This window comes from Leuciscus leuciscus, assembly GCF_965113295.1.
Source record: "Leuciscus leuciscus genome assembly, chromosome: 9".
Lineage (NCBI taxonomy): Eukaryota > Metazoa > Chordata > Actinopteri > Cypriniformes > Leuciscidae > Leuciscus > Leuciscus leuciscus.
In genome coordinates this window covers 30,700,591-30,725,011 of record NC_138733.1, presented here as the reverse complement: position 1 = coordinate 30,725,011, position 24,421 = coordinate 30,700,591, and the positions used below count along the sequence as shown (strand labels likewise).

Sequence of the window (24,421 nt, the reverse complement as noted above, 5' to 3'; positions counted from 1 at the left end):
AAAACATAACAATATATAGAAATATATGCATCTATATATATTTCAAATATTATAATTTATTATTTTATTACAAAATGTATTCGTTTATTTATTTAAAACCATTCAATATTGTTCGTGAAAAGCCCATGGAGTGCTGCATCGTTCTTGGTCAGCATTAAGCTAAACAGACTCTTCTGCTAGATCTTCCTCTCTCATGCTCTGCAAACTGTCTGGAGACGTGTTTGCGGACCAAAGTGAGATGGATTAGACCCGTGGGGAAATCTTTCAGCTGAAACTGTGTGTGTGTGTGTGTTAATGTTAACGCGAGTGTAGCTCCCTAAACCGTGGCCGGTTTCCCGAGCCTGACTCGAACCCCTCTGGGAGGGAAGGATCCATCATGCAATGCTACAATCTCTCCACACTGCTGACGGCACCTCTCTGTGATTGGCCCACAAACATTGTTATGTTTCCTCTGTGTATAGGCCAAAGTCAAAAAATCAACTGCAAGCTAGCTTATTCATTGTTAGCGCTGACACGTGCTAATGGAAACTTATTCACAGTGCCAGATACTTAGTTAAAATTCAACAATGGATATTTTCAGTGGATCAAGATCACTGGGTTTTGTCACATTACAATAAATATTAATAATATTTGTCAATATTAGTTAATGCATTTGGTATCATTTTGCCAACAAAAAGATCTGTTTGTCCAAGTTTAAAGTAAAAAAATTGCATGATCCTCTTATAAATTCCTCCATATCATATATTCAAGCCAAGAATCCCACTCCAATCCTAATCAATACATTAAATCACACACACCATTTGCAACTGCACCTCAAACACCATTTGAACATCCAAACAGTGCTATGGATTAACAACAGGTAAGCACCTTCTTACGAAAAAATATTATGCTAGTTTGAGAAACCTTGAGGCACATTAAGGCACATTTAGCTCATAATTACGCTCCCAAGATAAAGGCATCTGCCTGCTGTCTGGAACATTAGATGATGTGCTGCAATTTTGATTAATTTAAGAGCTCACGGTGCTTTCAGACCTCTGTGATTACTGACACATTTGAGATAAATGTAACTCTGACAGAGTAACCTTCACCTGTAATTTCATTGTGTTTGCCTCGGGTCGTATCTTAAGAGCGCTTCGAGTCCATGTTCAGGTTCCATTAGCGAACCGAGGCATGTTCTGAAAGTCCATTTGTCTGAGGACCACATAGCAACTCTAGTGTGTCATGATGACCACAAACACTGCTCAACGGCACTATGCAACACATAAAACAGTTCGATTTTTGGTGTGAAACTAATTGTCCTTTTATTATATTGGTTGTATTATTTTATTTTTCAAATGACGGCATGAAATACAATGTGAATTGTTAGTGCAAATTCAAAACTGATGCACTAGGTACAGTATTATGAATTAACAACGAACACCTAGTTTTAAAACATTTATTAATCTAGGTTAAATGTAGTTGTATTTTATATTCATTCAAATATATTTGTTCTTATTACAGTTATAAAATATACAAAAGTTAGGCTAGTTCCGACACTCGCATTTTATTGGCTGAGTGACTCTTTATGAACGAATCATTGAATCATTCAGTAATCGATCCATTCAAAACACTGACACGTAGTGTACCTGTAATAAATTCAGCAAAAGATTAAAACATGATGTAAAAGTATTGTTTATGATACCAAATGCATAAAAAAGAAAAAGCGATTTAGCCTCAATAATGAAGATTTAAAAAAAATCTGAAAGAATTATTGTGTGAAAAGATACAGAAATGAGACAATTTGCTCCTCATTTTTCTTTTTTTTTAACAGGCATGTTTGACACAGGCTTAATTAATATCACAAAGTATGTCTCTAAAACAATAATTTAACCCGGCTATTCTTCTCCGAATAGGGCTTATCTTGAGGTCTTGCACAATAAGTAGATTGTGTGTTTAAATACGATTTAAATGAGGCATTAAAAGGCATTGAGATTTGAACTCTCTAGGTTTTTGTGTGGTCCCGCAGCTTTCAGTGAGCCACTTCCCAAGCCAAGTGTTATCCATCAGCTAGAGAGTTTGCGTCTCTCAATCTTCTCGTTTCGTACTCCCTGACCCCTCACCTCAACACCTTTGACCCCTCCCATCTCTGTTTATAAACTATATACAATCTGACAAGCCTAAAAGGGGGTGTGCTCCTCACTTTTATACTGTTTGCAGCACTTTGACAGGGGAGTGTGAGAGACACTGAAGGATTTAGGGTAATTGTCCCCCCCCATCCACATGGGACTCCCTAATTTAGTCTTGGGCGACCTTTGACTCGGCAGCTAAGTCTGTTTTCTGTCCATTGGCTCGACTGAAATGGGGCTAAGGAGGGTATGGAGTTCATATTTATTTATGTAGCGCGTCCGCAGGTTCGTGTGTGTCCCAGACATGGATTATCGATCGGGAGGATCGGCTCTGGTGGAATTCTTTGGAGGGTGTAGAAGAATGTGTCACGGGGTGATGTTATGTAGGGGTGTTAAGTTGTACTTGTGTGGGAGATGTCCAGCCCGATTAGCATTCACTTATCCTGCTGGTCTTTGTCGAAGGAATGTGTGTTCTGTCTGTGTACAAATTCTCAGGCAATGTTTCGTTTGTTGCATAGTCCGCCAGTGGTCTTAATTACCATGCGATGTAATTAACTTTTGAGCCAATGACCCCAATTAAGAGTTTGTTCATTCTAACTATCTCAAGGAATGGTGGATAGTTCCAGCACTGCAGCAGTTTTGGTTTCTCTTCGTTTTCCCAGGCAGCGTTTTGGGCTCAATACAGGTCAGAGGCCAGATGGATTAATCTGAAAGCCATGGCATTGTTAACCAAATTCTAATTAATCTGCCTTTTCTATTGCTGAGTGGAAAAAAACGCCCTGACCACAAAGCAGCATGGGCTATATCTACCTTTCAGTGTTGACTTTGATATCCTAGTTCTGGGTGGATGACGTGGCTCTTCTGTTTTGTTCTCAAAGAGACAAATATAAATGTATTTATTTATTTAAATCTGGTGATTTAAAATAATCCGACTTAAATCCATAAAAAAATATTTAAAGTAATTAAAAATATTAAAATATATTTGTATTAAATTGTATTTTACTTTATATTTTGCCTACTGTTTTGACTGCCTGTGGTAGCATTCCACTACTTTAAACTACTTTTAATCAAATTAATAATACACATAAATTAAGCATAAATAAATATTTACCTCAGGGAATTCATTTTCAGGATTCTGTTTTCTTAAAGGGGACCTCTTATGCAAAATTCACTTTTATATTGTTTTTGAACATAATTGTGTGTCCGCAGTGTTGGTAAAAATCCATCCACTCCGTTTGTTATTTTAAATCGGAATCATTCTCAAAAAGGGGGATAATAGGTCCCCTTTAATTAAATTAGTATGATAGATTAAATTTTTTTCTTCAAAAATAATATCCACCTTATGTTATAGCATAAACATATATTTTCTATATTTCTATTCTATAAACATATATATTTTTGAAGGGCATAGTCTGATCTGATCAATGCATATTCATTTTGAATATTTAAATTCTGATATGCAAACAGATAGATGGGTAAATAGCAAAAAAAAAAAAAAAAAAAAAAAAATGTATTGAGCATAATCAGTGTAAGATGGTGCATGTAAACATTCTCAGTGTGCATGTTTTGTATTTTATTTTGATGTTCAGACTAGAGAATAAAAAAATAAAAATTCTAATGCAAACCAGGGTTTCTTTTGTATTTTTATAATGAGTTGAATTTTGGACCATGACCGTTTTAATCAAAAGAGTCACTGTACCAAACCCATGTCTCTGATTGTGCCAGACATGTTTCAATCTCAGCTGTCTTTGTGGTCTCTAGCGATAGCTTGTCATATTCTTTGTCTAAGAATGAACGTGGACATGCGTGTGTTTGATTCTCAGCAATGCTTGACAATTTAGGTGAGGCAGAACCCTCCAGAAAACACACGCACGCACACGCGCACACACACATGCTGACAGGGAGGGTATTCGGAAGTCATTTCCAGCAGAACTAGGATGAGAAGCCCTGCTGATGAGGCCTGTTGGTATTGTTCTCCAGCAGCCATTCATTTCTAATCATCCACATGCAGTTGTGTCTCATCTCGCTTTGTTTCCACGTCCTGTTGCTTTAAGCACCTTGTTTCACGCTGTTTTGATTCAGACTCTTTTATTGTGACGTTTGCCTGTACAATGGCCTTGGGAAAGCAAGACAAAATGAAGAAAAGATGTAAGTGTATGTGTGCATTAGGATAAAAAAAAAAAAAAATGCTTTGAGAACAAACAGTTCAAAAAACAAGAGGAAGGCCGTACAGGCTGTCTAATTGATTTGCATTGCTTTAGTCTGAGTTGAAACTAGGATGTTTGCTTAAAGTTATTTTTTGCCCCGTTTGTCCCTTCTATCATTGCACGGCTGAAACTAATACCGCCAGCCCACACACAGTTCTCAAAACAGCTCTGTGGCATCCTTCATTAACGTAAACAGCGAGTAGACAGTTGATATTTCCAGCAAATGGCCGCCCATCCTGCCATCGTGCTCAATCTCACACTCTTGCTTTGCTGCCAGACCCTTTCTATCTCTTCCTGTCTGTTTCCCCTGCCAGGTTTTACACATCTGTCCCTGAGATGAGGGGCTGTTGACTCGCTCAAGTAACAGATTTATGTCGTGTTTAAGTTTGGCAGAGTTGACACTGCTCGTTTTGACAGAAGCCAGCAGTGAGCTGTGAAAGCAGTTTACACATGGCACTCAGTTTACTGACTGCCGTTTCTGCCCAGCATCATGTGAAATTCCTTTGGAGTATTTATTTTATTTTATTTTATTTTATTTTATTTTATTTTATTTTATTTTATTTTATTTTATTTTATTTTATTTTATTTTATTTTATTTTATTTTATTTTATTTTATTTTATTTTATTATTTTAAAATAAATGTATTAAAATAAAATAAATGTGTATATATATTAGAGGTGGGCATAGATTAATTTTTTTAATCTAGATTAATCTAGATTAATTTTGAAATTAATCTAGATTAATCTAGATTAAAATGGCTCATTTGAATTCTGCCGAAGGCATTCAGAATATGTGTGCTACCCAAATAATGACTATAAAAGTAAGTCTTTGAGAACGGGTTTCTCATCTCCTGTTTCCAAAATGCATCACAAACTGCTTGAGAAAGCTGTTCTACTCATAGACTGTAAAAGGTTACTACTGTACTGTTACCGTCCGTAGGCAACATTAGGTAGGCCTATGTTATTATCAACTACTATAGGCTATCAATTAGGGATGGGCGATATGGCCTAAAATCTATATTGTGATATACATTGCAGCCTCTTGCGATAACGATATACAGTATATTATAATAAAACCATTTCAGAACAGATTACACAGACCCATGCTAAACAACTGCTAAATGTATTTTTTTTTAAAGGGTGTATGTAGTTTTGAGAACATATATTGTGCAAAACTGTAAGTATACAACATAATTTTGCAGATAAATAAAATTTAAGTACACTAGCTGCAGAGACTTAAGTAGGTCTAATGTTTATTATGGCTTGGAGTTTATGAAACCCCAAATTTAAAATTAGAATATTGTCTAACTGATGTCTTTTCAGTTAAAAAGAAACACAACAACGATTCTTAAAATCGAGATTATGTGCTACACCACTAAGATATATTGGAATGGGAATAATAAGCGCGCGCTGGTATTCAGTGATATCATGTTTCGTTTTGAATTTGAGGTGGTCGAACGGATTAGTCGTGTGTTAACTTACCGAACTGTTACCCCACACACTCTGTATATAGTTTGCTGCTGCTCGTCTGACGGCTTAAACCCGAACCAAGTCCAAATAATGGATGTTGCACCGATCTTTTTCACCAGCTTTCACTTTCAGTCGTGTTTACTTAAGATGACGACGAATATGCGTTGCAGCCGGGTTTACCTCACGGCCGCGGGTAGATTGCGTCATCATAGCTTGTGTAGTATAGAGCCATCTCCCAACCCAACTTGGAGAATAGATTAACGGCGATATTTTTTTTATCGCGCGATAAGAGTCTCGCGTTAACGCAGCACGTTAACGCCGATAACGGCCCACCACTAATATATATATATATATATATATATATATATATATATTTGATAATATATATATATATATATATATATATATATATATATATATATATATATATATTTGATAATATATATTTAAATGTTTTATTTAAAAAAAAAAATTTAATATAATTTTATATATAATATATATATATATATATATATATATATTAGGGATGCACCGATATGAACATTTTGGCAGATGCCGATAACCGATAATTCTTTATTGAAAGCCGATAACCGATATATTGGCCGATACAGCTAAATGCAAATTTTTTGATAATTTTTGAGGGCCTGATTACAAAAACAAAAGTCTCACCATTAAAAGACATGTCCCAAGCACACAATTATAATGTTCTCAGTATAATTTGATATAGCCGATATGACAGCACGTTGCACTTAACAGTTTTTGAAATGATTCCAATCATATTTCAAGCAATTCAAAACCATCATGGTGAACAGTGCGCATCTGAAGCATCGCAGCTGAAGGAAACACTCTATTATTTATCGCCTTTAATATATCGGCCAATTATATATATTGGGCCAATAACGATAACATTAAAAATGAACATATATCGGCTGATACCGATAGGCCTATATCGTACATCTCTAAAATATGTACATGTTGAAACAAGCAAAACATGCCAAAGGATTTCTTTAGCTCCTCCCATTCCCATTAAGGACTGCAAATAACATAATCGAGTCTGCCTCCCTACACTCTTAAAATACATAAATATTTGAATATATATGCATATTTTGCAATAAACTGAAAATATATTGTTTTTATATAGCCTATAATCAACATTTTTAAATGAGTAGTTTTACATTTCGCGCTCGTTCATAATTCAGTGATGCTGTTTGCAATGCTTCATGGGATTGTAGTTCTATTACACAGTGTTGTAACTGGTTTTATGTCCGTTTTTATAAAAAATTTTTTGCTTCAAATCAAATTTTGTAGTGTTGTAGCTGATTGGCTTGGTTCATGGCTTATAACAAAGTCACAAAGACTTTTTAAAAAATCCCTATAGGAGAAATTAATAAAACAAAAAATACATCAAGAACCAGCGGCGCTGAAAAAGTGGGCTGGCACTGTTGCACTATATTTACTGTCAGATGCATGTTCCAACACTGTCAAACAGTAGTGTCCTATTGGCAGGATTGTTATTCTAAAAGTCGCCTATCCCAATTCAGTTTCTCCTCCAAATCCCGTCTCTCCCTCGTGCTGGCGTTAGCATCCACACCTGCCAAATGCTTCTCATGGTCCAGATGCACCTCCTTCATCATGCCAGGATTGAGAAGACTTCACATGGCATTAAACTAGACCTCTAATGGTTTAACGACCGGGCTATTAATAAAAGCCTGTTTACAAATGGCTGAACTCAACAGGGACAGTTATGTGGGACACTGGAGAATTCCTATAGAAATCCGTGCTGAAAGGTAGGCGCGGTGATGGATTGCATTGATAGATATTTGGTGCGCCTGCACGTCCCGGGACCTCTTGGCCCGTATTTACCTATATAGAAAATAACCTCCTTTTAAGAGTGACCCTGTCACCATATGTGCCCACAAGGACTCCTTTCAAAGCCGTTTAACAGTGACTGATGTCCCCGGCCAAATCCATGCAGTGCACATGTACAGTTTTCTGACATGTTAAGCATTTGATTTAGCAGTTTGTCATCCCAAGTGACATTTATGCTTGTAAAGCATGCAGATTTCTTCTCTACCGTTACAGATTTCAGCATACTTATTTCCTAACGCGACATGGGGAGTCAAACTAACTACCTGAGCCAATCCGGAGGAAGACGCGAGGAATAATTCAAAGGATGAAATGAGAATTCCGGTGACTGTGATTTACTGCTACTGCTATTTTCATCTCATACGATTAGTCCCAGAGTTTCTATAAACAAATCCTCCACGTCTACACGCATCAATTATTTTATTTCGTTGCTGTTGCGCACGTGACCTAGTTGGACCAGTTACGTGTGATAATTTCCGCCCGTTTGTTGCCTGGGGATCCAGTAGCCCTCCTGTGGGGTTCAGCAGACATGGAGTCATGGCCCAGATCCTGGTCTTTAAGGCCAGCGAGGGAAATATGGCATCTGTCATTAGTGTTTCTAGCTAAGGACACAAAACAGCCGCTGAGGAGCTCTGACAGACACAGAACAGCTGTGAATGTCATCACAACAGTGCTTGTGTCTGTCCGTGTGTGTGTTTGAATCTGTTCTCAGTATTGGCTATGCTGGTACACTGGGGCCCCCTTGTCTTGTTAGAGGGCTGTTGAAGGGTGTTATGTCAAATAAAAGGCAGTACACACAAGTGGCCACAGTGCTGGCTAGCTGAACTACACCAGGAAGAGACAACCTGGTTGTGTGGAACTGTAAAAGTGCCATTTGAAGGTCTGATTGTTTGAAAACATGTTATATTGTATTACAATAACTGTGGTAACTCGGTATTAGTCACTACTGAATCAACAAAAGCAATAAAAAGTGGCAGAATGTGTGTAACACCGTCTCAGGGAGATCTGTGAGAGGAAACTGTGGTTATCATGGTCAACTTTTTATGGGTAAGAATTCTGTGTGCATGTTTTTGTTGGAGATTAGACAGAATACTGATGTATTGCAGCTGTTATATAGTAGTTATTTATACACTGTTGTAAAAAAAAAGTTTTTGTTAGAAGTCTCTTATGCTCACCAAGGCTGCGTTTCTTTGATTAAAAATACAGTAAAAACAATAATGTTGTGAAATATTATTATAATTTAAAATAACTGTTTTCCAATATAATATATTGCAAATTGTAATTTTAATTTAATATATTGCTAAATGTTTATCCCTGTGATCAAAGCTGAATTTTCAGCATCATTTACTCCAGTCTTCAGTGTCACATGATCCTTCAGAAATCATTCTAATATGATGATTTGATGCTCAAGAAACATTTCTGATTATTATTACAGTTGAAAACACTGAATAGAAAGTTCAAACAGCATTTATTTGAAATACGAATAGTACTTTTTCTACATGCTATATATCTTAGACTGCAAAAAAGGGGAAGAAAATAGATATTTTTCTAAACTTGTCTTTTGTAAATGTAATTTATTTGCATAATATATTAATAATGGTTTTCATAGATTATATCTTGAATAGCATGTTGTTTTATTGCACTGCACAGATTTATTTTCAGTTTTTATCTTTTACACTTGAAACAAGCTGGGGGGAAAACATCATCCATTGCAGTAAAAAAATAATAAAATACACTCATATTAAAGATGCATTATTGTGAGTTTTAATATATTATGTATTGTTGCTTTGAGTATATTTATAAAAAAATATTTTGTAGTGTAGGATATGCAGCATTTTACTTTTAAGGATCCTATAGGCTAGAGATCTTTCAGAAGTCAAGTCAGAAAACACGAAATGTTGTCATGTTGCCCTTCCTCTTGGGAAATGTTTCAGGATAGAGTGCCAAGATTCAATGTTTCTGCCTTTCTGTTTTTTTGACATGGAGCCACAGGCATTTAGCAGTCCAAATCAGGCCGAATCCCCATGCGACGTTTGGCATCTCTTCTGTTAAAGATCTCTAAAGAAAAACAAGCAGAAATTTACAGAGCAGCGACAACTGTGAAATCACGGGAGTTGCGGCTGAACTGGTGGATCGGCAGTCGTCTGCTCTCAGAAATCCCTCGAACGTTTGTTTCCCATCCGTTCTTTGAGCTTGCATAAGACCCGAGTCCTGTCATCCTCCCTTCCCTGTCTCTAAATCACACCTCCCACAATCCCGATCTCTCCTCTAGCCTTTATTGAATACTGTTCCTACTCCTTTTTTTTTTTTTCTCTCCCCATCCTCCCCTTAAAATTCCTAAGCCCTTGACTTCCAGCAGGCCCCTTTGGCTCCAGCTGTGTTTTGCTGATTTCTAATTGATGACTATGGGCCTCTTGTTTTGTGCTGTCATCGGCCGGGACTCTTTCAGAAGAAGTCCTCTCAGCGCTGAAGTGTTTTTGCTCCGGGTCTCCCCGCCTCCAGTTCCCCGACCACAATGCCCCTGCCATTACCCCTTCGCCACGCATGTCACCCCTCTGCTAGCTTTATTTAAGATCCGCTGCCCTCCTCTAAGTCCCCGAACCAGCGGAGGACAAGTGTATAAAGAGCAGAGAGGGTATTCATCCCACCTCTCAAGAAGATTGAACGAGAAAAAGAGGGGAGAAGAAAAGTGGGGTTTCGTAAGACAATCGCTCTCAGGCTAGCTGACATTTCGGACTTTTTTTTTTAGCCCGAGCGAGATGTATAAACCGCTGCTAGTTCATCAGGGCTTTGTGTATGCGCTCGTACGGCCGCTGGAACGGTGCCAGTCAGAACGCAACAAGGTTCCCTCTGTTCGACGGTGTCCTCCACCGCTGGACGACTGCCCCGGACACATTTACAAACAGCTAAATACAGCTGGATGACGCTCTTCCAATGTCCCCAACGATAAAAAGTGCCCTGGTTCCAGCTCGGTTCTTGCCAGGTCTTGGCTCCACTTGGCCCTAGAGCTGCCATTACTTCACAGGTGTTGTTTAGGACTGAATGATTAGCTCTGGAAATTGAGGGCCACTTCAGTGTTTTTGGCCCTTGGAGATGTGAACACACTGTTCCTCTGTGATAAGTCCAAGACTGAGGCGTTCAGGAGTTCTGTTGTTTGCCGTGAGGTCACTAAAGCTTTTGGACAAGTTCATCACATTTTCCAATTATTTGTTAATATACGAGACTTACAGAGAAGGTTCACTGATTTTTCACAAAAATATATTTTTATTGGCATTAACCAAAGTAAGCATTACTATTATTTATTGCTCAACAAACCCTGAGTATTAAACTTTGGCATGCCTCTCTAAGCCTTTTTGTATGACAGATATGAATAATACCTCAAATCATGTGGCTTGTTGGGGAGAGGTATGCGGTTTCTATTTTGAGTGATCTGACTTATGATTTCCGTTTGCCAGACAATGTAACATGCAAAAAAATCCCACAGACTTGCATTGATTGAGGAATCTGAGCCATATCTAGAGACCAGAACATTGTAAAATAAATGTTATTGTAATTTTTTGTACCTTTTTATGTATTTATTTGTTTAAACATTGTGGGTTTCATTTATTAAAAACTGCGAATGATTTTCAAGTGATTTTATTTCGGATTAAGCGAGGGAGTGTGTGCCTCAATTGAATTGAGAATTAAATTCCTACTCAGTTGCTCAGTTTGAATTGAATTTCAAACAATAAATGGCATTTTGACGCTCTTAAATGTGATGCAACAGATCACTGTTGCCTCAGTTCAAGCGGCAGTGAGTCTTTTCTTCCACTTTAATATAAGTTATAGCATGAAAAAACATGCATCAGAAGGTATGCTGAAAGATACAGTACAACTTACCGAAATATGTCATGTATCACACTCAATCTGTGTTTCAACCGCGTAAAGAAGTCAATAAAACAGCTTGTGAACATTGTCACTTTACGTAACATTTATCTCTGGAAAGTTATCCAATGTTCACAGTTCATTAGTTATCAATAAAAATACTAGAGATGAGCTCATTTACTGTTAATTTATTAATTTGCCATGAAGACAAGTTTATGAAAACTACCTTGTATAGTTGTAGTTGTATACAAACATTTCGGTTTAAATATGAGTGTAATTATATCTGAAAATAAATAGCAGTTGAATATAATAGCTCTGTTGTTAATTTTAACCTCAAATATTATAGTACCAAATGAGAGGGTTCCCTTTATAGTTTACAGCATTAGTTGGGAGCATTAGTGAATGTATTGGTATTGGTATCGGCAGATATCATTCTGAATTATCGGCTATCGGTATTGGCAGAGAAATTTAGTATCAGTGCACATACACAGTTGGTTCTAATAAAATTGTGAATTTATTAATTTATGTGTCCAAGCAAAGTTAGTGAATCAGACCCAGTATGTACGAACATGAATAGAAATATGCCCTATAAATCACTCATTTGATAGGTCTTGGAAACTCCAACCACAGCTGAAAAAAACGTGTCTTTGGAACTCTCTAATGACTATAATCATTCCCTCATTGGAGGATATTCATAGTTCTATTAACATTGCATTCGTTTGACCGTCGAGCTCACATGCCACAAGCCAGCGGCTTTCTCTTTATTAGAGCGGCGGCTGACGCTTTCATTTATCTTCCTCAGGAGTGTGGCCCCTCTGTTTACATGCCCTGTGTTCTTTTAATCTATTCTGTGCTTTGTTTGTGTCAGACCGGAGGAGGCAGCGAGTGAGATACGGCGTGAGCGGCTGGTTCTCTCGCGGTCCCCGCTGTTCCACTGTCCTGCGTCTGGAGCTTACAACTGGCAGAGCTCATTATGGACTGATTCAAGGTCTGCCAACTCAAACCCAGGGGGCTTGAAACAGCACCGTGTGCAGCGCATACCCGGCAATCTCCGTTACGCACACACATGCAGGGATCTAACACCTGCAGAACCTCTGTTGTGTACGTGCGCACAAAAAGCCAAGGCCAGAAGAATGGCCGTAGTTAAGCGTGGCTCATCAGAAGCCCTCGCTGTGCGCCCAGTTTGACGGCTCTACCTTCCCGCTGTAATGTTTTCCATATAAAAGCGAGCAGGAGGAGGGGGCGATATGTGCCGGTGCTTAGGGTCCCAGAGCAATGCATGAGGTCTAATCCCCTCATTAAGGACGGTCAGTGCACAGGCCCCAGATGGTGGGCTGGCAGAGTGACAGCAAACGTATGCGCACGGACATATACACGCGGCACCCGTCACGGATGCGGTTTACAGGTATCTCCTGCGTGTTGTCATGCTGGACGTTTCTGGATAATCACATCCGTGGTGACGCAGGGTGATGTACGGCTATCCCATTCTGGGATGCTATCCCTCAAGCAGGTGCTGTCAAATAAAGAAATATCGTTTTGAAAAATAGACATGCCGCCCCGCAATCCCTGAAATTCGCTGACAAGGCTCTCGATGCGTTTAATTCCACTTTCGCCATCCGTCTTTTGTTTCCCGCCGCCTATCATTCCTTAACACACCGAGACCTTTTATAAGACACTGATGGACAGTATTAGTAGCTCGCTCCTCTAGCTTATAGGATTATAAAGACAGGAAAGTGCTCTTGTAAAAGTGATTCATTGACATGGAAAGAAAGATAATCATGTAGCGGAGCGTCAGAGCTTTTAACAGCGCAGTTATCGCTTCCTTTTCCTTCTAGAGGAAAGCAAAGGTCTCATCTGCATTTCCGTTGCATCTGATGTTGTTTAGCGGAGTATCGCGTGCCTGTTTGGCATTTGTAGCGTTGTGTACAGATGGTTTTGGCTTCAAGTGTTTGGCCTCCACATTTTAAGACATTTTAAGAAATATCGGTTATCAGAAAAGTTCAAGTCAAGTCATCTTCATTTATATAGCGCTTTTAACAATGTAGATTGTTCCAAAGCGGCTTTACAGAGATACAAGGATGGTTTAAAGTAACAGAGATTGTTTTGGCTTTATAGCAGTTCTTGAAAAGGCACAATATGTGAGGTTTTTGGATCAAAATATCCAAAAACCACTAGAACAATGTTATATATTTAGTTGATTTCTGTACTTACATTATCCCAAATATTTCTAAGAATGTTTAAATCTAGAGAAATAAGCAGTTTTAACCAGGACACGGATCGTGTCCGTGCGTCGCCTATCAATGATATCATACCCGCGTTACTCTCAATTTCTGGTTTTATTTTGTAGAAACCATGGAAACACCAAAGACGCTTTAATATATTATATGTTTATTAGACAGGTGAGCAACTGTTTGGATACATTCATAGACAGGAAACTAATCATTGTTATACAGCTCAACATAGTTTTCTCGTTTTTGTTACGGCGCTGATCCACTTGTCCGACACGACTGTCGCGTGGTGTCGCGACGCCTCCCCACATTGGTACGTTGATGGGCGTTACCGCTATGGGCGTGGTTTTGAACGAGCGGGAAATGTAGCGTATTAGAACAGAGGACCTGCGAGAGCCTTCCTCCCGTCTCCATATGCTCTACTTCTATTGGATAGTCGCGTCGCGTTCAACGGAATTCATTTGCATAAAGATGGGCATCGGCCAGCTTTTTGACGCGCAGCATTTTTCCAAATGAAACGCCGCCTTCCCGGAATGCTTTGCGGGCGCGTCAAAGTTGCTTGACGTCACCCATAGGAATATAGTGGAGCGCGGCGCGACAAAAGTGTCGCACGGACAAGTGGATCAGCGCCGTTATTTTACGGCGAGTACCATATTTACTATGCCTCACATCGATCTAGCTCACTGCAGTGTGCAACAAGTGTCTCGTATAGTAGCCGCAGAGCAAACGCACAGAGTAGCATTATGACTTTCATTATGACTTTCAACACACTCGAATGTATCTAATATGATACATTACCCGTCATCCATGAATATGATTTCTGCCCGAGTCCCGTCGTATTCTCCACCGGCTGTAGAGGTGAAGACGACAACTCCCAGGATTCCGCGAAATAAAGGTGTCATCAAGCTACGCCTTTGTTTTGAATAAACGACCTCTAGTGGCGAAAAATTACGTAGTGTGCCTTTAAACATAAATATTATGTATCCTTACCAGTTGTAAAAAAAATTAATTGGCATAATGTAACGTCTCATCTGCATTTCCGTTCTGTTTGATGTTGTTTAGCTCCGTATCGTTTGCCTGTTTGGCAGTTGTAGCTTTGTGTATGTTGCAACCGGCAGATGGTTTTGGCTATGAGTTTTGCAGCCCTGTTTATGGCCTCCACATCTGACCAGACTGAGCAACTCGGGTCACTTTGTAGGAGTGTTTTTTTTTTTTTTTGCGGACAGCTGCGTTCTGGATTTGGATTTAATGGCAGGCAGATGCTAAGTGATTCTTTGCTGGGTTATTGGCTGGTGGGTGAGGCGCGTATGTCTGTTTAGAAGCATCCTGAGAATAATTAAGGCTCAAAACATGTGCAATGCGGAGGTATTTCAAGGGAAGGAACATGGCGTTATTCGGGGCGTATGTATGTGTGGGTGGTTGGTTTGCGGAAGCGGACTTGCCTTTGTAGATTGATTGCGCCCTCTTTACATGCAAAACACGTTACGCTTTATTCTTGAAAGTTCGCTGACGTGTGGTGATTTCCCCCCTCCCCATTTGCCTTTTAAAGCCCGTCTTCGCTTAGTGTATCTCGTCACATGGCATTTTGATCTAAACACACGAGCAAATCAAGGCGAGAGAAACCAGGCGTCAAATTGAGTGAACGAATTTCGACTGCGGTCTGCCAAGCTGATCCAGTGTTATTAGTTGTCTGTCTCAGAGACGGGTAATGGGGGCTGACACTCTTTGAACGCAGAAGGCACGCAGGGGACCCCCGGGAACCGAAAGGGGAGCTCGGTGGATCTCATCAGGGCTAGAAAATGGTGTGGGGCTTTGTTAAAGATAGACTGGGAGTCTGTTTCTACTCCCTCTATTAAATTGAAGGTTTCAGCATGCCGGGGCGAAAGAGAGAGAGGAGTCGATAACCTCTCGCTTCTGCCGTTTGATGGACAGTGCGAGAGCGAACGAGTGGGGGGCGAGAAAGAGGCATGCTCTGAATCCCAAATTCATTACACGGAGATCAAAAGAATATTAGATGAGAGAAAAGATAAGATAAGATAGGGAGCAAAAGAGATGAACCCTTTTTCAGATCGAATGAGAGGGAGACACGTTGGTACACTGGGCTGTAGTTCTCTATTTAAGAGGTTGGAGTACCCAGGGCGTCGTGTCTCTCAAGGGCCTTGCTGAGTGAGTTATGGGTCCGTTCTGTGTGTGTTGGCAAACGGAGACGGGGGGCCTGAATCCAAACAGAACGCACAACCTTGACCAGAGCTAAACCGAGAACCTTCAGAGGCGTGAGCCAAAACGTGGCAACACAGGCTAGGCTCGCTAAATGGTAAAAATATCCAGCCTGCAAAGAAGCATTGTGTTCAACGATATTAAGAATGGTCTGCAGTATGGAATAAGAGAGCATTACAGGCTCACTATATGGATTTAAAGTAAACTTGAAATCAAAAACAGCTCCATTTACTTTCTTAATTGGACAGACTATTTTTATTTGAAAGATATTCACAGTTTTGTACTTCATTATTTATTTTTGTTAATATGGGAAAATAGGCTATTTTTTCTTTCTTTTTTTTTATAATCGTAAGATTATTTGATTATTCGAAAAATAATCGATAGATTAATTGATTAATTAGTTCCAGCCCTATTTATTTAAATGTTAGTGTTCTTTAAAATGTGAATTTTTTTAATTTATTTAAATTAATTTATTTTTATTTCTTAATTTTTACTTACAATGTAGCCAAATCTTTATTCAAAATGCGCATGATTTGCAGGCTTGCTAAGTATATTTAAATTCAACATGAATTGAATTTATTGAGAGTCGGTTTAGTTTGACAGTAATCACTTTTTTGTACTTAGTCGTTTATCAGTTCCTTAAATATGGAATAATAATCATCATCATCATCTTTATTCTCATTTGTAACAGTTTGATCCGCCTACTTTTCTTTATCACTCCTCTCCTCCGACCTTCATTCTAGTTTGATACGCCCACTTTTCATGATCCAATTTAATTCCAGATGGATAAAATCAAGTCCTGTCTTAGCTGTTTTCTCGTCGAATTTCCTGTTTCGCTCAATTACGTCACGTAAAATGGCATCTGCATTGCAACTGCCAGTGTCGACTTTAATTACGCCACACTTGTGTTTGGGGATTTTCAGTGTGTGAAACACATTTATTATGCCAGTGTTTTTTGGCAGCCAGGCATAAAACATTCCTACTCCATACTCACACAAATGAGAACTCTTTCTCCATGCAGATTTCCATTTAGAAAATGAAGACGCGACACATTTCTTGTGGATTTGAACAGCACAAATGCCATTCTCTCACCTCGCCTCACATCCGGAGACGGGGAGGGTTTGTTAGCTTGCGAGCAAATGCCAGCTTCTACAGTATATCACATGACTGAAACTGCACACCAGATTATTTGTTTTCTTTCTGCCGAGATCCCCCTAATAATTCAGCTCCGGGACTTTTATTTGTTTTGAATCTGCAAACATTTAGATTTGAGGCGAGATAGAAGCTGAAAGCATCCGGTTTCTCATATCTTTGGTAAATAATAATAATTCACAATTAATTGCCTGTTTATGTTGTGACATTTGCAGATATGGGGCCACTTGCCACTGTTATTTGTCTAGTATGAAGTGGATTTATTAAGCCATATAATCTTTTTTATGATGAATTGCTTTGGGAAAATCAACGAATGCTGTCTTCAGAGTTTCCTTGTTGCTGACGTCTATTATTTATGATTTCAATAATCATAGTTTGTCATGAAATAAGCAAGCTAATTTATAATTTAGCGTATTCACCTTTGTTGTTTTCCTTGCTGTTTTATAAGAAAGTTGAATAAAGCTGAATGTTGACAAGTTGGGAAAGACTTCTGATGTGTAAAGATGAACTCATTCAGTTTGTCACATGGCCTCAGGGCCTCAGAATGACCTAATGGTGTTTAGTCCAAAACAATGAGCCTTTACACATGCGCACATACATTTTGAATAAGCGTTCAACATGTTTCGTTTTGCAGTCTGAATCATATGAATCGTTCATATAGACTCACTGACCGCCACTCACTCTTCTGATGTCCCTCCATGTCTTTCTTTTCCATCATTCCCTTCATTAAAGGGGTGAAAGCGAGGTCACGGCGTGGAGCAAACGAAACGCTCATTGTTTGTGAACCGTTCCGTTCAAGCAGGTTCTGTTTACCTTGATTATTGTGACTTGAATCATTCAGTCTGACGAAATCCTGCTCTCAGGTCAGCGGTTTAGGCCAGAACATTTGTTTTGAGTCTTTGGCTTAAAGAGGAATCGATAAGGTTCTTCGGACTAAAGGTTAAGCGTGCTAACAGCGGGCTGATGAATGGCGCTCTCTGCTAATAGCTTAGGAAATACCCTTTCAGCGCGTGTCAGGGCATGAGTGATTAGCCTACATCTAAGCTAGCGCAAAGATAAACCCGTTCGAACGGTCTCGCCCTCAACTTGACACTCTGACTGAATAAGAGGCTTTGGGATCGCGATATTGCGCCCCGTCCCCTGGTCTCCTCTTCTGTTCGCTCTCGTTTTAGCCGTATCTCGTTTCTTTAGCGTCTGGGTGCCTCTGTCAGAAGATGCTATCGGTGCGCTCGACTCTCCGGGGAGTCCGTCTCTCCTAGAATGTTCTGATAATGAGTGGCTTTAGATTTCGCATAGGGTTTCAGAGCTGGTCGGAGATGCATGCAAAGTCCACTGCATTGCATGTCCTTTTAGCAACTCGGCTTTTTTTCAGAATTGCAACATGTTTGCATGACGTACAATTTTTTTATCAATTGTGTTTCTGTGTAGGAAGCTCATGACAACAGTGCCACTTTTATTTGTAATATCCATGTATTTATTGGACCGTATTAACCACATGATGAGAGATTTAGCTTTATTTTGCTTTGCATTTTCTCCATGCGAAAGCGAATATGGCAATGTGGAATAATGCAAAAAATACATATACTTCATTAAATACTTTATTATTTATTGATTATAAATAGCGGTGTAACCTGAAGAGAAGTTTAGATTTGTTTATTAATTTTTATTAGCATGTTTTACTACAGCTTTAAATGTAGGACATTTTATAATATAGTTATAATATATCAATATATATATATTAGTGCTGCCAACTCAATTCATTTGCGATTGACATCTACCAAAAGTTTGTGTTTATCTTTTATATATATATATATATATATATATATATATATATATATATATATATATATATATATATATATATATATATAATATATATTATAATTATTATTACTATTTATAATTCATACTTGTTATATTTTTATTGAACAATTATTTTAATTGTTTAAGAAAAAATGATATCAGTCTAATTCATTTATTATGAATGATCATACATTTTAATAATAATATTATTATTATTAATAATAATAATAATAGTTTAGAATTGTTATATTTTAATTTATTATATCCATTTCATTATTTAATAATCCTTTATTCATTCAAATCAGTTAATCAAAATTGATGAATTATATATATATATATATATTTTTTTTTTTATACATTATAAGCCATTTTTCTTGAATTTCTAGGTAAATTTTTGTGATTTTTGTTACACTGCAACAACTCTTCTATTATTTATATAAAACTGAAAGCCTTGCACCAGTGCACTTGATGGAGGACTGACGGATAAAGTCTAAGGAGATTTGGTGTAGATTCATGTAAGGAATTTGCTGTTACTTTAACCCTGACTGCGTACAAGTCAGTTTCTCTGTGCGTTTTCTCGAGCTGAAGGTTCTGAGCTCAAACAATCACACGGGTGTGAATCGATGTGTGTTCGGGATGCTGAAGGGAGCGTGAGGAGGTGAAGAGGAGAACGAGAGGGAGGCTCTGGCTCAAGTCAGCGCGCTCTGATTTTCTGCTGGTTTATTGATTTTTCAGGCCTCTCTTGTTCTCTCTCTCTCTCGCTCGCTCCTGCCCTCCCAGTCAGATTCAGATGAGTCTCGTCCCAGCGGAGCATCGACGCGGCTTATTTTCCTCCCTCATCTCCTCATTCCTCAGCTATGCTCTGTATTCAAAACGCTGAGATTTCTCCTGGGGGCTTCGAACAAGGAATATACTGTTACAGGCGAGGAGAAGGAAGAAAAAGAGCGAGCCGGTGTTACTAGATACCAGTGAAATCAAATCTATTTGACTTGCCCCTGAGCAACATTCATTTTCCAAGTAGACGTAAAAAACTGCTGGATTGACTACGTGGAATGTAGCGGGTCTGAAATGTAACGTTCTCTCTTCCTGCACTAGACACAACAGCAGGTCTGAGATAAGAGCTTCTGTTTGAAGAGGTAATCAGTAATCTCGCTCTTCTCCGTATGAGCAAAACATAGTGACATCATCCCAGAGGAGCTTTCATAGCTCAGAGAGCTCTCATTTGTTGAATAGTTCACCCAGTTTTTTTTTATTTTATTTTTTTTACACTCGTTCCTTATTGGAATCTTAGGTTCCATGAAGAACCTTTAACATCCATGGGACCTTTCCATTATGCAAAAGGTTCTTTATAGTGGAAAAAGGTTCTTTGGATTTGTACATTTCCTTCACACTAATAAAAAAACAAAAAAAAACATGGTTATTTTGGAAACTGTTTAATAGGGAACCAAAATGATTATTCTCGTGCACCACGAAAACCCCCTGTCTTGATGAGAAATATATATTTTTAAAAATCCTCTTGAAATAACTTTTGATTGCACCGATCTGAACACAGTTTGAGATGTTGCTGAGAAACTCAACATGATTGTTAGTGTCTTAAAGGGATAGTTCACCCAAAAATTTAAATGCTGTCACCCTCATGTTGTTCCAGACCTGTGAATTTCTTTCTTCTGAAGATATTGTGAAAAATAAAGCAAGTCATTCAGGTTTGGAACGACACGAGGGTGAGTAAATGGCGACAGATTTTTTTTTTTTGGTGACCTATCCCTTTAAGACTTAAGAAAAAGTATCAATTCGCTCTTCATTTATAACCTCGTTGCTATGGAAGCTTGTTTCCGCCACAGAATAAAACAAAAATTCTGACTTTATTTCTCGTGTTATAAAACTCGCAATTGCTAGAAAATGAGTCAGAATTGCGTGTTTATATCGCAATCACCTTTTTTATTTTGTATTCTGTGGAGGAAACAAGCTTCACATTGCTGACCAGAACAAACAGTTCAGATATTAATGTGGTTTCCTGTGTGACTAAACATGACTAAAGTAACTAACAGTACTCCCTCATAAACCTCCTGATCATAGATGGCGTAAGTTAACATCCCCCTCAGTACTTCAAAGAGTCCTTAGCGTGTGTGTGTGTGTGTGTGTGTGTGTGTGTGTGTGTGTGTGTGTGTGAACAAGCAGACAATAAGGGACAGTAAAACAAGGGCAGTCTCAGATAAATAATAGAGTGGACAGAGAGAGAGAGAGAGAGGATCATAAATGTGCTTTTGTTTACTCTAGTATTGTGGCAGATGAAAAGCTTTTAAACAGTGTTGGTTGGTGAATGTGTTTGTCTGTGTGTTTGTGTAGGTTGGGCTTTGCCAACATTGCGGTGGCCAAATGTTCCCACAGGAGTAGTAAAACCTGAAATCACCTACATGACGGAACAGACCAATGTGGAAAACGGCTGAATAAGCATAAACTAAATAATGTCTTAATGAAATCTAACAACGCAGAATGGTTTGTGTGAAGTTTGGTGTAGGGAAAGGACATATCCTTAACTCAGTATAACAACTGTGGAAGCCAATCCTCATCGCAGTTGTGTGTGTGTGTATGTTAACAGCAGTAGTTTAGTATCAAAATTGTTTGCAAAAGTGAGAGAAACTACCTTTTGGTGACACATTCAAAAAAATATTATTCATAAATGAGGTAAATAATCTTTATTTGGTCATACTTTACAATATAGTTTTATACATTAGCATTAGCTAATGTATAAAACAATCATTTCACATCATTAATTAATTTAAATAATACATTTTATTATTAAATGTTGAATGCATGAACAAACAATGAGTAGCAGTTAATTAGTTTGTGATACCAACGTGTTATGCTATAGACGGTATAAAAAAAGTTTGGTTTGAAACTTTTGATTAGACTGTCATTTAATTAGCTGAGAGAGAGAGAGAGAGAGAGAGAGAGAGAGAGAGAGAGAGAGAGAGAGCATGTCTGCATTTAGTTGGCAAAACTATGTATGTGAAAAGAAAGGAGTTACATTCCAGTAAAGGGATCATTCTGTCATGTGCTGCTCACCTGCCACACACACACACACACACACACACACACACACACACACTCGGCAGGACAGAGGTCTTTGTTAATTAGAGTGTGCCAGAGCAATTAAAGTCTCTGTGCTTGACTAGTCCGGTCTGACACATTCTCTCATTTCACCACACAAAGCCAGTCCGCAGAGAGAACAGGCTATCATCCCACAATTCTCTGTTTCTCCAGAAATAATGAACCCACTCTATCTTCTATCACTTTAACTATCAGTCGTGCTAAAGTCCTTTCATGAGAGCACAGTGTGTGTGTGTTCAGGCGATAGACTCTCTCAGTCCTGTAATCTTTCTCTCTCTCTGTAATCAGCAGTTTTCTGGGCGCTGCCTCCTTCTCCTACTTCTCGGGCTCTAATGTCACATCTGTTCCTTCTTTTAACCACTATTACGCAGATTTTGATGATGGAGTGAAAAAACGAGAAGGATGAGCCAAACTCGTATACCTCGTTCTTAGTGCCTTTCTATGAGCAGAACAAGCAAAAAAAAAAAAAAAAAAAAAAAGGAAATAAAAAACCCCTCTAATATATATCTATATATCTCGAAGCAAATTGATTAATTGCGACTTATCGCATCTAACTATATATGTGTATAGTGTGTGTGTGTGTGTGTATATATATATATATATATATATATATATATATATATATATACAGTATATATATATATATATATTTATATATTATATTATATTATATATATATATATATATATATATATATATATATATATATATTTTTTTTTATATATTTATATTTATATTATATTATATTATATATTTTATATTATATTATATTTTGTAAGAATACTATTTTTTTTTCAGAGGCTTTTTTGCCTAATGAAAATCCCATAATAAAAAATCCCATAATGGAACTTTTTTTTGGGGGGGGGGGGATTTATATTAATTCACCGGAAAGTAATTGTAAGATTTTCTGAAAATAGAGATTTCTGAGATTGTAGAAATTTCGTGGACTTAATAGTTGCATCTATCCTCCTGACTATGGCGAAACACTATGTCTGAGTTTTCAGTTTTTCACTAATTGTTATATCATTAATAGACAGTTCATTTAAAATAACCCCAAAGCTAATAATAGAAACACTGTGTTGATCTGTGGAGCACATGGGATCTGAGAAGCTTTTCATAAAGAGCGCATGGGGGAGGAAACTTATAAAATGCAATATGGAGACTAATTAGAAGCTCTCCGTGAAGACAAGCACATTTATCTAACAGCCGAGAGGGACTTCTGTGTCTGTGGGGGAAACGGGACGTCACATGGGAAGGGGAAAGGCCAGAACACCCTTGGTATTTGCGAATGTGTGAAGTAGAGAGCTCCGTTTGCATCCAAGTGGAATAAAACCAATACATCTTCTATTTTTATGTGAAGTGTCCGCCCTACAAAGACTCCCATGATTAAAGAAAAACAAAGAGAGATTCCCCTGTTCCCCACAGTTCCTCCAGCCATCTGACAGGAACAATTAATGTTTGACCTGAATTCCCGTTTGACGGAGGGATAGAAATATATGCAGGATTCTGAGCTGGGATCACAGGTCCCTCTTATTAGCTCTGATGGGCCTCGACACGGAATTCCGCCACTGGAATACGGAATGAGAAACGGCGTCTGCCTGAGTGAACACGGAATTCTGGGAGTGAAAATTCAAGGGTTTTGATTCTATTAGTGTTTTTTTCTCTTCTCCTCTCATTTCTTCTCTTCCTGTGTGAACCTGGAATTCTGGATGGGAATTCAAATCTGTTGATTTTTTATTTAATTTTTATTTTATTTTATTTTTTTACACCTTTTAAATTACAGAGAATTTGTTCAAATGGGAGCAAATATTCTAAGGGTTTGAGGAATGGGAAAAGTGGGAATGGGAAAAGAGGAATGACTGTGATTTGTTTAGATACTGTATATCGTCGCTGTCCGATGAAAACCGCGTATGTCCATTTTGCCGATTTTGAGATTTTTCGACGGATAGAATGTCCAGGTTCATTTCCGTATACAGTATGCTTCACATATCTAAATGACCAATGAAAAGTTGTGAAATCATGTCATCTGATTTTCACGTATATCCATTTGGTGTCAAAGCTGTCAATCACGCCGCGTATCTCCCGCCCTGTGGAGGCATCTCGCCGGTCTAAGCGTCTCTGGAAGCTCAGCATTGGATAGCCGAATAACTCTGTGAGGTAAAGTATCAGCAAACGTTTGTTTTTGACAACTGTTCAAGTTTATTATATATTCGCAATATATTCACAACTGTTATTTACCGGTAAATGGTCTAGACGAAGTAATTGTCACTTTTTATTGTGGAGATGTTCACGCACGGGTCTGTTAACTTAAGCAATACTTTTAAGGTAGTCTAATATTTTCCTGACTAATAAATTACTGACACAGTAAAGGGTAGATTTAAATAAAGAATAACGAATTT

General features: G+C 38.2%; 1 protein-coding gene across 5 annotated transcripts in view; it reads left to right on the top strand.

Moving 5' to 3' along the window:
- The window catches only part of robo1 (roundabout, axon guidance receptor, homolog 1), a 258,365-nt gene that overhangs the window by 136,565 nt on the left and 97,379 nt on the right, over nt 1-24,421 (top strand). The gene's annotated exons all lie outside the window — the stretch shown is intronic.